The sequence below is a fragment of the Lynx rufus genome, unplaced genomic scaffold, assembly GCF_022079265.1.
Source record: "Lynx rufus isolate CCGP_SWC_20201006 ecotype Redwood Valley unplaced genomic scaffold, mLynRuf1.p SCAF_1, whole genome shotgun sequence".
NCBI classification, from domain to species: domain Eukaryota; kingdom Metazoa; phylum Chordata; class Mammalia; order Carnivora; family Felidae; genus Lynx; species Lynx rufus.
This window is the reverse complement of record NW_025814823.1, coordinates 188132252-188146595: the sequence shown is the minus strand read 5'-3', so window position 1 is coordinate 188146595 and position 14344 is coordinate 188132252. Positions and strand designations below refer to the sequence as shown.

Below are 14344 nucleotides of genomic sequence, written 5' to 3'. Positions count from 1 at the left end.
GGTTTACAGCTCCAAGGGCAGGGCTGGGATGGGGTGGGGATCATGGAGCCAGTAGTTCCCTAGGTAGAAAACCCCAGAACCTCAGGGAATAATTAAAAAAAAAAAAATTGTAGAGGGTCCTTCTCCACTGCTATCAGTGTGGTTTTAGTGAGGTTATGATAAAGGCTGAGTCTTATGCCTGGCTTGGGACCCACAGCCTACTAGTCAAGGACAAAATCCTAGTAATGATTAGATTGTTACCTTGGCCAAGACTGGCAGTCTCAGCATATCTACCCAGGAAGGCCACAGCTAGGACAGGTCAACTCCACCAGCTTTCCTTACTGGCGCAAGCCCCTAGCTCAGGTGGACAGTCGCCCCTATATACATGTGCATCTCTCCTTATGTGTACATGCACATCCCTCCACAAATACCCATCTGCATGTACATATATGCACATAAACAGGCATGCATGTGTTAACTGGCACACGTACACTTACATACATCTACCCACATGACTTAATACACACATACAAACAAAAATGCACACACTCACACACGCCTATCTTCATGTTCAATACATATTCCTACTGTTGTAGATCATTTCCAAAGATGGCTGCCATTGATTCTTTTCTCTTCTGCCTGTGCATCCTTTCCCACCTATCAAAAGGCAAATTCTATTTCCCTCCTCTTGAATACTTGTGGTAGAAGTAACATTCTGAGAGTTCTAAATCCAGGTTTTTATTTATTTATTTATTTTTTTTTTTTAAATTTTTTTTTCAACGTTTATTTATTTTTGGGACAGAGAGAGACAGAGCATGAATGGGGGAGGGGCAGAGAGAGAGGGAGACACAGAATCGGAAACAGGCTCCAGGCTCTGAGCCATCAGCCCAGAGCCCGACGCAGGGCTCGAACTCACGGACCGCAAGATCGTGACCTGGCTGAAGTCGGACGCTTAACCGACTGCGCCACCCAGGCGCCCCATAAATCCAGGTTTTAAGAGGACTGGCAAAAAAAAAAAAAAAGCCCAAAACAAAATAAAACAAAATGACTGGCAGTTTTTGCTTCTACCTTGTTGGAAGTCAGCTGCCATTTAAGAAATTCACCCTTCCTGAGGCCACTATGCTGTGAGGAAGCCCAAACTAGTCATGTAAGGAGAGAGAGGAACCGTGCAGAGGAACACTGTGTCAGACGTGTAAGGGAAGCCTTAGACCTTCCAGCTCAGCCCAGCTACTCGTGGAATATAGCTTTGTGAGTGACCACAGAAGATGCCATGTGGAGATGACCACCCTGGCACACCTTGCCCAAATTCCTGACCCACAGAATCATGGGAACTGATAAAACTTTGTTGTTTTAAGCCACTATGTTTTGGAATGGTTTGTTATGCAACAATAGGCAATTGAAACACCCATACATATTGTATACTTACTTATGTTTATATACACACAGACTCATGTACACTTACAGACATGCTCATATACATACACACACCTTTGTACTAGACACTATTGACTGTCTACCCGACATCCATTCCCATTTGTCTTCCTTTTTAACACTTTTTTTTTTCATGTTTATTTTTTTTTTTTGAGAGAGAGAAAGAGTGGGGGAGGGGCAGAGAGAGAAAGAGAGAGAGAGAATCTCAAGCAGGTTCCTCACTGTCAGCACAAAGCCTGATGTGGGGCTCGAACTCATGAAACATGAGATCATGACCTGAGCCGAAATCAAGAGTCAGATGCTTAACCCAACTGAGCCACCCAGGAGCCCCTGTTTTTATTTTTTTAAGTAATGACCTCAAGATGAAGTGTCCCATGCTCTACCCACTCATCCAGCCAGGTGCCCACACATTTGTCTTCCTGACAAAACTCTGTCAAATGACTGCCATTCCTCTGAGCAGCCTTGGGCTTTGAAAAGCGAATTCCATCCTTAGTTCCAGGAGGGGGCCTAATTAGTTTAAGTGGAATTGGTGGTCTCAGTTCTCTTAACAGAGATTGGTTTAGCTTTGACCATGTAACCAAGTTCGAGCCAATGAGGCATGGTGGGGGGAGTAGGATTGGGGCTTCTGGGGACAACTTCCTCCTTCTTAGGAAAGTCATCCCAAAAGCAAAGATGCATTTATCTGTTACCGGATTCTTCATGTCTGAGTGTGTGATTTGGAAATATTGCAGTCACTCTGTGACCAGAAGGATATAGAATCAAGCATAGTGGAGAGGTAGAAAGAACAGGTTCTTAAAGATATTTTGATCGGGGCGCCTGGGTGGCGCAGTCGGTTAAGCGTCCGACTTCAGCCAGGTCATGATCTCGCGGTCCGTGAGTTCGAGCCCCGTGTCGGGCTCTGGGCTGATGGCTCAGAGCCTGGAGCCTGTTTCCGATTCTGTGTCTCCCTCTCTCTCTGCCCCTCCCCCGTTCATGCTCTGTCTCTCTCTGTCCCAAAAATAAATAAGCGTTGAAAAAAAAATTAAAAAAAAAAAAAAGATATTTTGATCAATGCAATCAGTCATCTTGAGAGTCCTTCCTCCCCACGTCTGGAACTCCTGTTATGTAAGATAATAACTTTATTTATTGTTTGAGGGTTTTTACTTGCTTTGTTTGTTTTCCACTTGTAGTCTACCGCATCCAACCAATATCTCCCTTCCCTTCAGTAAATAAACACTCCCACATTCCAGTATACAAACAGGTCCAAGCCATTCACAGAGAACCACAGCTGAGCACATGTGCTCTGTGCTTTGTATGCATACATACCTATACACAGGGAAAGCATGCATCCTCCTACACACAGACATAGGGATATATGTATATATGTACATACATATACTTTCTCACACATGCATGCGATTTCCACTGCAGTATCACAGATGTAAATGCACCTGGGCAGTATGCATTTTTGCACACATAGGCACACAGACACACATATGGGTCACATCGATGTCAACATGAATTTACCCATTCCTTCCCACATCTGAATAGCCATAGTGAACATACCCACAGCTCCAAGGGTCTACTTGGCTGGGAGCAAGCTGAGAAACCAATGGCAGAGGCCAACAGCACCTCACCCAGGACTGACAGAAAGTTCTGGAGAGAGTTAGGAAACAGGGACTTGCAGACCAGAACACGGCCCAGGAATCAGGAAGTCAGTTTCAGGTGGCTTGACTGTGCACAGCAGCCCCATGGTCATGGGAGCTGAACTAAATACAGCACCAGGGAAGGCCGGGATGAGTTTGTTTCCACCTCAGAGGGGAAGAAAATCTTCCCCCCACCCGCCCAGCACTTCCTTCCACATTTGCACAAAACCTGCTTCGCCCTCCAAGGAGCTCTCTCTGTTTACCTCCTAGGCAAACAATTGAATTGGTTATTGCACAAAAGTGAGCTGTCACTAATTACACCACTGGGTATTCCAGGTAGAGAGAATAGTACGTGTAAACGCAAGGAGGTGTAAAAGAGCACATAGTGAGTGTGTGTCTGTGTGTTGGTGGGTGGTGCGTGTCCAGTGATGATGAGTTTGCAGCAGAGAGTGAGGGCATAACAGAAAATGAGCTTGGGGAGCTGGGCAAGGGCCGTATCAGGCCCCTGGGTTTACCTTTAAACTCCCAGGGTGCCTGGTGCCATGTGACTTTGCACTTAGAGCTTGATAAGGCACATTGATAATGGAGATGTTGTGGAAGATAGGTAGCAATAAGTACCTTTGCTTTCTGGCTTGTGGATGAGGTTATCTGGGATTTATTCTCTAAATTCTCCTTCTTTTGTATCTTCTCATAACCCAGAGTAGTTACCGAGAGTATTCTTGTTAGGTTAGATTTTATTATTTGACAATGTAAATTCATCTTTCAGAAATTTCATGTTGCTAAGTTTAATTAAAAAGCAATTTCCAGGGGAGTCTTGCTGGCTCAGTCAGTGTAGCATGTGACTCTTGATCTCAGGGCTGTGAGTTCAGGCCCCATGGTGGGTGTGTAGACATTACTTAAAAATAAAATCTTTAAAAAAAAAAAAGCAATTTCCAAAGTAGCACATATAGTAGAATCACACTGTGAATAAAATGTTTGTATGTTTGTATGTATATTTATATGTGCATATCATAAGTTCTCAAAGGATATATATACCAACTGTTAAACAATAGTTATATCTGAGTGATAGGGTTACAGATGACCCTTATGTTCTTTATTATTGTATTTTATTTGTTTTAAAACAAACTTTGTTCTTTTTAATTTTTTTAGCATTGTATAAGCTTTCTTTATGTTTAAAATATTTATTTTTGAGAGAGAGAGAGAAAGAAAGAGAGAGTGACAGAGTGCAAATGGGGGAGGGGCAGAGAGAAAAGGAGACACAGAATCTAAAGCAGGCTCCAGGCTCTGAGCTGTCAGCAGAGAGCCCCATGTGGGGCTTGAACCCATGAACCGCGAGATCATGACTTGAGCTGATGTCTGACGTTTAACTGACTGAGTCACCCAGGCACGCCATTAAAAAAATTTTTTTTTAAATTTTTGTTTATTTATTTTTGAGAGAGACAGACAGACAGACAGAGCTTGAGTGGGGAAGGAGCAGAGAGGGAGACACAGAATCCAAAGCAGGCTCCAGGCTCCAAGCTGTCAGCACTGAGCCTGACATGGGGCTTGAAGTCATGAACCACGAGATCGTGACCCAAGCTGAAGTTGGACACTTAACCGACTGAGCCACCCAGGCGCCCTGACCCTTAATGTTCTTTAGACTTTTCTGCATTTTTCTGAATTTTATGCAAAAAGCATTGGTTACTTTTATCACCCTGAGAAAATGATTTCAGACTTTAAGAAAAGTTTAATTTACGTTTTAGCTAGAAGTATAAAGGTGGTCGTAAGAAACTGGGAATAAAGAGAAAATTTCAGGGAGAAGCAACTTGTTCATGAGAGAATGTTCTCAGTGCCTTCAGGAGGCCTGCCCTGCCCTTACCAAGAAAGCCTTGGAGCCCACCCTCTGAACCAAAGGCAGTCAAAGAGGTAAAGAGGGTCATAGAAATAGCTTCATCCTCAAGGGATGGCTGACCTAGGAGTGAAATACGAGCCATGTGCACATGAGAAGCATACCAGGCAGTAAATGAGAGGTGAGCTGGAGGGAGAACTCACTTGGGGGTCTGGAGATGTGAGTTCCATTTCCATTCTGGCACCCAGTGACCTTGGGCAAGTCTCTTCACCTCTATGAACTTCAATCTCCTTATCTGTCAAAGAAGTTTAATGATAGTAACTGGGATGCTATGATGATCAGATAAGATAGCTTATCAGTAACCACATTGTGAACTCTGAGGTGTGGCACAGGTCACCTTCCAAGGTGCAACAGTGCCTCCAAGACAAAGGAATCCATCCCTGTGGTGCAAATTCAGACCTAAGCAATAGGCGAGTGGACAATTTGGCTGCAGGGCCACCTTTGGGTGGGCCTTAAAAATCCCACTAAGCAGACTGCAGCCTGCACAGCTCTGAAAATTATGGGATATAAAATCAGGGAGGGCACTCTTGCCTCAGCTCAAAGACCTGCACAGCTGGTTCCTCTCTGCAGAGAAGTACACCCCAAGGAGAAAAAAAAAAAAAAAAAAAATGAGTAGCCACTTCTCGCCCTTCTCTGAATGTCCAATCCATCCCCGAATTTAACTGCCTGCTCCGGATAATTACTTTTCTCCTACTTATGAGCTTAGAGGAATAGTAGTTCCCAATAACTAGAGACTTAATAAGGCTAAATTATAATGAGTGTCCTGTGGAATTACACACCGCATTAACACCAAATGAGTTCATTAGAAATTCATTAGGAGTGATTCCTGTGACCACCACAAGAATTAATCACAGTTAGCCAGAGGCAGGAGAGGGGAAGATGAATAATTGCACAGGGAACTGGATGAAGACCTTTTGGCACCTGACTTTGGCCCGAGGCAATACTTTTGGAGGGTCATGGGGTGCTTTGGCGGTAAGTGTGGAGGTGAGGTTGTTTGGATGTTGTTGGATCTACCTCCTACGCTTTTTCCTCCTCCTTCCTGGCTACAGCCCCAGTCAGGATTAAACTGGTAGATGTGGGAGCGAACAGTCTTCTTCTCCAGTCCTAAGGAATCATGGAGAGGACTTGTAGTTCTTGTAAGAACATGCATTCCCCTTTCTCTGTAAGAGCAGGTGCTGGTCTGCTTTCTGAGTGCCTGTATGTATGGAGTCATCCAATCCTCCCGTGGCCCTATGAAGTGGGTTTAATTGTTGGCCCCATTCTGCCACTGTGGAAACCCAAGTGCAGAAATTAAGTGACCTGCCCAGGTGACGCAGCCAATAGTTGGCCAAGCTCGGAATTTGAGTCTTGAGTGGTGTGCTGTAAGGATGGATGATGGTTGAAGGTGGTTCACTGGTCTTTCCTTCTTGCTCCCTGGTGTTAAGTGTGATCTTTCTTGCTCCCTGGTGTTAAGTGTGATCTTGAGGGCTGGTGGTTTAGCTTTTCCATCCTTTCTATGAGCTACCCCATACTCTCCCAAGAAGTTACTTTTTTGTTTATCACTAAGAATCAGCATTTTTTTTTTTTACAGATTTTATTTTTAAGCAATCTCTACACCCAACATGGGGCTAGAACTCACAACCCTGAGATCAAGAATTGTGTCCTCTACCAACTGAGCCAGCCAGGTGCCCCAAGAATCAGTGTCTGTTACCTACATCAGGAAGAGTCCTGATCAATGCCTGAGTCAATTAACAAGTACTTGTAAAGTCCCTACTACACGTCTGCCCTGAGTCAGCTGCTGTACAGGTCACAGAAAAGCATAAGGCAGACTTCTTGCCCTCCAGCTGTTTCACTCTCAGACGGAAAAGCAAGGGTAATAATTTAATCCCGTGCCCTCCTCTGCAGGTTTTAAGTGGAAGAGAGTGAGACCTAGGTGAACTGGACTGGGAGGAGAGAAAAGCTTCATGGAGGGCACAGCACATGAGCTAGGCAGGACCTTGGGGGAGAGGTCACTGTTGTGGACACTATCTAGGCAACTGCCCATTCCACAGTCCCTTTTTCAAAAACTGTCACTCTCCACCTGAGAAGTTGTCCCTTTGGTGGGATGGAGTGTCTGCACCCTCCTCTATGTTTAGAGAACTCCCCACTGCATGGGTTCTGGTGGAATATGGGGTCAAGGCCACTTCCCAGTACAAAGCTGCAAAGGCCAGATACCCCATGGTCTTATCACCAGTGGCAATGAGGTACCTGTTCCTGACTTGAGCTCAACCAATCAGACATTCCCACAGGTACATTCCCTCTGCAGCTTGTGATGCAAAGAAGCAGGGACAAGAGAATCCATTCTGGTGGGGGTAGGGGAAGGCTTGGCGGGGGGCATACTCACTGCCCAAGGGAATGGTGGCTGCAATGCCAGTGAGCTGTATCACAGTTGATAGGGGTGCAAACTGTCCAGTCCATCTTTTGGTGGTACAGGGAGCAAGATCCCAACAAAACCACTTCTGTGATGTATTTGAGGCTGTGGTTCTTCTAGCTGTTTATCCTCTTCTGTCCCCGCTTGTTTACCAAGCCTGAAAATTCTGTGACCTAATCCATATCCCTTCAATAAATTTCATTTCTGCTCATATCTGTTTCCATTGCTTGCAGTAAAGACCGTTGCCTCTGTGACCACAGATGATCAGACCATGGGCAGACACCTGACTCAAGATAGACCAATCACAATGTCTTTCCTGAGTTAGCTTCTGTTGGTTGCTCTGAAAGCCCTTTTCTCTGTGAGCACTGGCAGGGCAGAGAAAGGACAAGAGGGGAGAATCAAGTAGACACAGGGAAAGAAGCTGCATATGATAATGGAGAGACAGGTTCTGACGCTTTCCAGTTCCTCATGCTGTCCAACTCCATTTCTACCCTGTGGGCTCTCCAAGTTGGCCCCACATCCTTATATTAGGTTGAACCACACACAAAAAACTGTTGTTTTTAAAGGTCAAGAAGATCAAATATTAGCAATTGGGTATGGTTTAACCTAATAGGTCCCTTCTTTTGGCCTAGTCTAGTTCAAGTAGGTTTCTTTATTTGCAACATCAAGGACTGTGTCTACAACAGTCAGATATTCCATCAGCTCAAAATTCAGTGGAACAGTCAGAGACACAGAGCAGAGACAGAAAACAAGGGTTTGCCCTGTTTGGTGAACACTGTCTCCAGTGAAGAGGCTGTCCTGAAGACCAAAGGTTGTCTAGGACTTCCCATCTAATCTCCAGGAACCATCTCTGAGGTCACTGTCCTGTACTGGTTTATGACCCATGAACATCTACCAGAACTTTAGCCCCATCCCATTTGCCTCAAATAATACTCTTCATGTTAATTCATGGTCTTGAATAATGCTTTTGTTTTTTGTGTTCTCCACATTGTGGTGTTTCTTATTCATGTATGTACTTTTTCTTACCTAACCTAATCGTCCAACAATAAGGACTGGTTGACTAAGTTGTGATATATCCATAATGTGGATTAGTATATGGTCATTAAAGTGATGGCTGGGACTGAGGTGGACTTGGGTGGTGGGGATGATGTATGAGACTTGATAAGAGTTGATAACCACCCAGTGATGAGGGGAAAGACTAGTGAGTGTTCAATACCCGGCTGAGGGAGGACCATGAGCTTGTAGTGGTGTCACTCTCCCTTCCCTGCACTGTACCTTTTCTTCTGATTATAATCAGCAATCCTGGAGATGGGAGGTGAAAATACAGGGGTTTTTTGGTCCAAGGATGGGGACTGGGAAGCCAACCAATGAACACTGAGGGTCCTGGCAGAGAAAGTGATGCATCAATGGGCTGGATAGGAAAGGAAGTGAGGCTAAAATTAGGGGGGTGCATGGGGGAAAGGGGAATGAGCTATGAGGCCGAGCTTCATTTATTGGGGTGGGGACTGTTTTCTCTTGCTGTGCATCTCTGCTCCTTAACACATAGACTGGTGCTCAGTAAAAGTATATTGAATGAATTAATTGATGAATGCGTGGGTCATAATTCTGACATTAGAACCAGAGACCGATATTCTGCTTTTCATCAGGGATCTGGCAGGATCCATAGTGGTGTTAAGTACCACTTCAGGTCAGAGAGAACTGAGTTCAAATCCAAGTGTCATCAGCAACAAGCTGTGTGACCTTGGACAAGTCATCTAACCTTTCAGGGCTTAGACTTTCTTTTCTGTAAATAGAGATAATAACAGCTCCCTTGGAAGTTCCAGATGCCATGTGTCAAACACTCGACACAAGAATTAGTTGGTTCTGGAGGCTGCATCCAAACCAATTGCTGTATTTAGAGGACATGAGGGCAGGAGAAAAGAAGACGAAGACAAAGACAAAGACGAAGACGACGAAGAAAAAGACGACGACATGAGGGCAGGACCTGAAGCCAGGCTATGGTCTCTAATTACCACCTGAGTGTGACATTTCTGAGGCTCAGTTTCCTCATCTACATGGTGAGTATATTATGAGGATACTACCTAACCGATTGGTTGAGAGAATTGAGCAGATAATTCATGTAAAACATTTAGGACATCACAGGTTCAGGATAGATGTTGGCTCCTGGTGGGTTTCTTATCAACTGAGATGGAGAAGTTCAGGGGAGGAGGAGGCTTTGTTGAGGGTTGAAGAACAGGGGGTTTTAACCATGTTAAATTTGAGATGGCATAAGACGTGAGGTGGTAGTCAGTTGGACATAAGTCCATAGAGGAGGTCTGAGACGGAGAGAACAGCTGGAGTCATCAGCATATAGATGACACTTAAAGACTTGGACTGGGCAAGCTCATCAGGGAAGTGAGTGCTCAGAGAATAGACAAGAATGAGGACGGGACCCTGGGGCTTCTGACACTTAGCAAAGAGGGAGTTGATTGTTACTGCAAAGCTGGTGGCCAGGCACAGCAGCACTTAGGCTACACAGCTAGCCTGCCACAGCAACATTTACATAACACTCTTACCTACAGGCAACTCTTAGAGATGTGGGTTCAGTCCCAGACCACTGCAATAAAGCGAATATCAAAACAAAGTGAGTCAAATTAAGTTTTTGGTTTCCTAGCACATATAGAAGTTATATTTACACCGTGCTCTAGTCTATTAAGTGTGCAATAGCACTATGTCTGAAAAAAAAAACACAACAATGTACATACCCTAATGATAAAACGTTTTATTGCTAAAAATTCTAACCATCGTCTGGGCTTCCAGTCATAATTACTGATCACAGCTCACCATCAGAAATATAATGGTAATGAAAAAGTTTGAAACATTGCTAGAATTACCAAAATGTGACAGAGACCCAAAGTAAGCAAGTGCTGTTGGAAAAATGGGGCCGGTAGACTTGCTTGACTTGGGGTTGCCCTGACCTTCAATTTGTAAAAAATGCAGTATCTGCAAAACACAATAAAGCAAAGTGCAACAAAACGAAGTATGTCTGTAGTCTGTGCCAGGCTCTGCAGAAAATGCTTTCCAGAGATTAACTTATTTAATTAACTCATGGGAAAACAAAAATACAGGAAGATACATGACTTGCCCAAGGTCACACAGCCGGTGAATGGCAGATCTGGGATTCAGACCCAGGCCTTCTGGCCTCAGAGTCTCCATCTCTTCTGCTTCCAACTGTGGGTAAACAAAGTACTGACTGGAAGCTCCAAGGGAATGCTGAGTCCTGAGAGGAGAGCTGGGAGAATCATCATGGAATAAATTGCCCTCAGAGATCCCATTTAGCCTTGACACTCTAGGATGAACCCCAAGAAGCACTTCAGATTTTTGGTTGAGGAAAGAAGAGGAAGGAGGTTTGATTAAGGAATGTGTAACCCTGAATGTGTAACTTATTCCATGCAAGGCACTGGAAGGTTCTGAGGTGGGGGGGTTAGGAGGAAGGCTACTGCTCCAACCATGGACTAAAGCATCTGCATTTCCCACTACTTGGCTAGCTACTCTCAGAATAATGGTGGCTGATTTGAGGTAGGAGCCAGAGTGCAGGTGGGAAGTTGGAGTGGCCCAGGGGATTGGCCTTGGAGTCCTACTTGATCTCCATTGGGGTAGAGTCTCTCTCTGTTAGTTCAATTGCCCCATAAAAACTCACTGAGATATGGAGGCAGTTTGAGTTCATTTACCCCTCTTGGAAAGTTCTCAGTGAGTGTCTGAACAAATACGTGAACCCCAGCTGAAGAGGAAAAGAGGCAGGGCGCAGGTGGAGAAGGGGTGAGGGTCAGATGCACACATAAACTCCAGTGAAGGGGAGAGGAGGAGCACAGCTGAGTCAGGCATCCGGGTGACAGTGTTGTTCTTTCCCACACACCCCCGCCTCACCCGTCCTGCCCTTGATGCTATTTAGGAGAAAACAGTTTTGACCATGCAGAAGGAAGTCAATGGGAAAGGAAGCTGGAGGGCCCTGGAGAGGCTGTCTGGTCCATCCTGCCCACATCCCCTGGCCTAGAGCTCCTCAGGGTAACTGTGAAGCACAACCACTGGGGGTGTGTCAAATGCAGATTCCAGGGCCCCACCCAGACCTACGAAGTCAGAACTTCTGGGGGTCAGAGCCCAGGAATTTCTTTAAAAAAAAAAAGTTTATTTATTTATTTTGAGAGAAAGAGAGAGCGAGAGAGTGTGCGTGCACGAGAGAGAAACAAGCAGGGGCGGGGCAGAGAGAGAGAATCCCAAGCAGGTTCTGCACTGTCAGTATAGAGCCCAATGTGGTACTGATTTCATGAACCCTAAGATCATGACCTGAGCCAAAGTCAAGAGTCGTACATTTTAACTGACTGAGCCACCCAGGCACCGGAGAGCCCAGGAATTTCTATTTTTCACAAGTCTTCTTCTCCCACACCCTTAGCAGTGTATGATGAGGACCACACTGTACAGAACACAACCACATAGCCTATTGCAGACTGGTCTGAACAAATGAAATGAAATCAGTGGTATTCCAGTATCTCTCACGTACACATTCACAAGGAAGTATGAAGTGCAGCTTCTATACTTGAAGGGATTACAATCTAATTGGGCCATAAAAGACATGCTTTGTGAAGAATTAAATTAATGCTACAATAAATAAATATTAATTCAAAACAACAAGCAAATTCAAAAGGCTGGACAAATTGCCAATGAGTGGGCATAACAGTATCATTCAACGAGCACTTATGAAATACTAGATCCTGTGCTAAGCACCTTATTTATGTACTCATTTAATTTCATTAAAACTCTGGAAGATGGCTTTTTTAAAATCCCCATTTAATAATGAGTAAGTTGAGGTTTTGGCTTATTGGTCAATTCTTCTCAGATCAGCTTTCCCTGATCCTTAGGAGGTGGTCAGGCTCACATCTCTATTTTCTACAATATCCCCATGTTATGGCCTTTATCTCATTTATCACGCTGGGTTGTAACTCCCTGTTTTCTAGCCCGAGTCCCCCATGAGACTTGAGGGCAGATACTTGGCAGTTCCAGAGTCTAGTACACACTAGGTGCTCAGCTAATGTCTGCTGAGTGAATGAAAGCAGTGTGTCTGAAGTCTCTGAGCTAATACATGAAGACTAATGCATATGACTGTAAAGTCCAGGTCTCCCCGTGAGCCATTACAAGCAGATGGTACACACTATGGGGATTCCTGCAAGAGACATTCTATAGGTTGGAGGAATCAGGGAAGGATCCCTAGAGGAAGCAGAGTTGGAAGGACAGTTAGAATTTGGAAAGACAGATGAGAGGTGAGCAGTCAGTCCAGGCAGGCCAAGGCACGAAGGTGGAACTCTGCAAAGTACACACTTCCTCCAAGACTAGAGACCTCAGAGGAATCCAGGAGACTATACGCCATCCCCTAAGCCTTCCTAGCTTGCCTGTCAGCTGTCACCTTCTACCTAACTTACATGCCAGTTACTGCGGTGAAATTATTTTCCTCCAAGGTTTATGGGAGATGGCAATTGCTCCATGTTTTCCCATGCCTAGACCAGGTGACATAATATACTCTTAGTTGATTTATCCATTTGGAATGTCACTTAATAATGAATGGGGGCACACCTGGGTGGCTCAGTCGGTTAAGCATCCGACTCTTGGTTTTGGCTCAGGTCATGATCTCACAGTTCGTGAGTTTGAGCCCTGCATCAGGATCTGTGCTGACAGCACATAGCCTACTTGGGATTTCTCTCTCCCTCTCTCCTTGCCCCTCCCCAGCTTGGTCTCTTTCTGTCTCTCAGAAAATAAATAAACATAAAACACTTTTAAAAAAATGAATAGGATATTTTTCAGTTTCCATGAAGAAATAAGATCCATTAATGTCCATGGAAAAAAATCAAGATAAAACAGTATCATGGAATTTCATTTTTGTTAAAAAGAAAATATATTTGTATGCATGTGGGAAATGTCTAGAAGGCTATATATTCTGAACTTAACAGCAACTGATTCTTGAAAATGAGATATAGTGGGATGTGGGACTTTCACTTTTACTTTACAAAGTTTCTGAGTGTCTTTTTTAAATGTTTATTTATTCTTAAAGGAGAGGGGGAGAGGGAGAGAGAGAGAGAGACAGAGAGAGAGAGAGAGAGAGAGAGAGAGACCACAAGTGGGGGAGGGGCAGAGAGAGAAGGAGAGAGAGAGAATCTTAAGCGTATAGCCTGACACAGGGCTCAATCTCACCAATGGTGAGGTCATGACCTGAGCTGAAATCAAGAGTCAGACATTTAACCAACTGAGCCACACAGGTGCCCCTGAGTGTTTGTCTTTCTAAACAATGAGTATGTATTAATTTTACAATTGAAAAATAAGGCCCTTTGGTGGGATTTAGGTAGTTTTTAGTTTATTTGTTCTTTGTTCCTCCCAGTTTTTCTACTGTGAACATCAACTACTTTTTTTTTTTTAATTTTTTTTTCAACGTTTATTTATTTTTGAGACAGAGAGAGACAGAGGATGAATGGGGGAGGGTAAGAGAGAGGGAGACACAGAATCTGAAACAGGCTCCAGGCTCTAAGCTGTAAGCACAGAGCCCGACGCGGGGCTCGAACTCACGGACAGTGAGATCATGACCTGAGCCGAAGTCGGCCGCTTAACCGACTGAGCCACCCAGGCGCCCCATCAACTACTTTTATAATCAGAAAATTAAAAGCCCTTTACACCATAAAGTTTATTAAAAAGAAAAGAAATAGATTATCAAGATGACATCGTTTGAGATGTTGGGGGACGGTACGTTTGGGGAAAGTGCCAAAGATGGTCTAAACTCTGCGTCCCAAGAAATTCAGCACCCAGACAAGCTGGATGTCAAACCAGTACAGTCCCAACTTGGCAAAACATGTTAAGAGTTATAAGAATTTTCCAGATCCCCTAATTTTGGAATCCCATCCTGGGGCTTCTGTTTAAGGAGATGCTTTTTAAAAAAAATCATATGAAGGGGGGGTGCCTGGGTGGCTCAGTTGGTTAAGTGTCTGACTTTGGCTCAGGTCATGATCTCACTGT

The 14344-nt window shown here is 44.4% G+C and overlaps 1 long non-coding RNA gene across 1 annotated transcript in view; it reads right to left on the bottom strand.

The window, feature by feature from the left end:
• LOC124520665 (uncharacterized) overlaps window positions 1-6522 on the bottom strand; it is a 56571-nt gene extending 50049 nt beyond the window's left edge. Inside the window, exon 1 of the long non-coding RNA XR_006964361.1 lies at window positions 5067-6522. This is a non-coding gene — a long non-coding RNA (uncharacterized LOC124520665). The remainder of the gene's footprint in view (window positions 1-5066) is intronic.
• Window positions 6523-14344: the final 7822 nt, after the last annotated feature.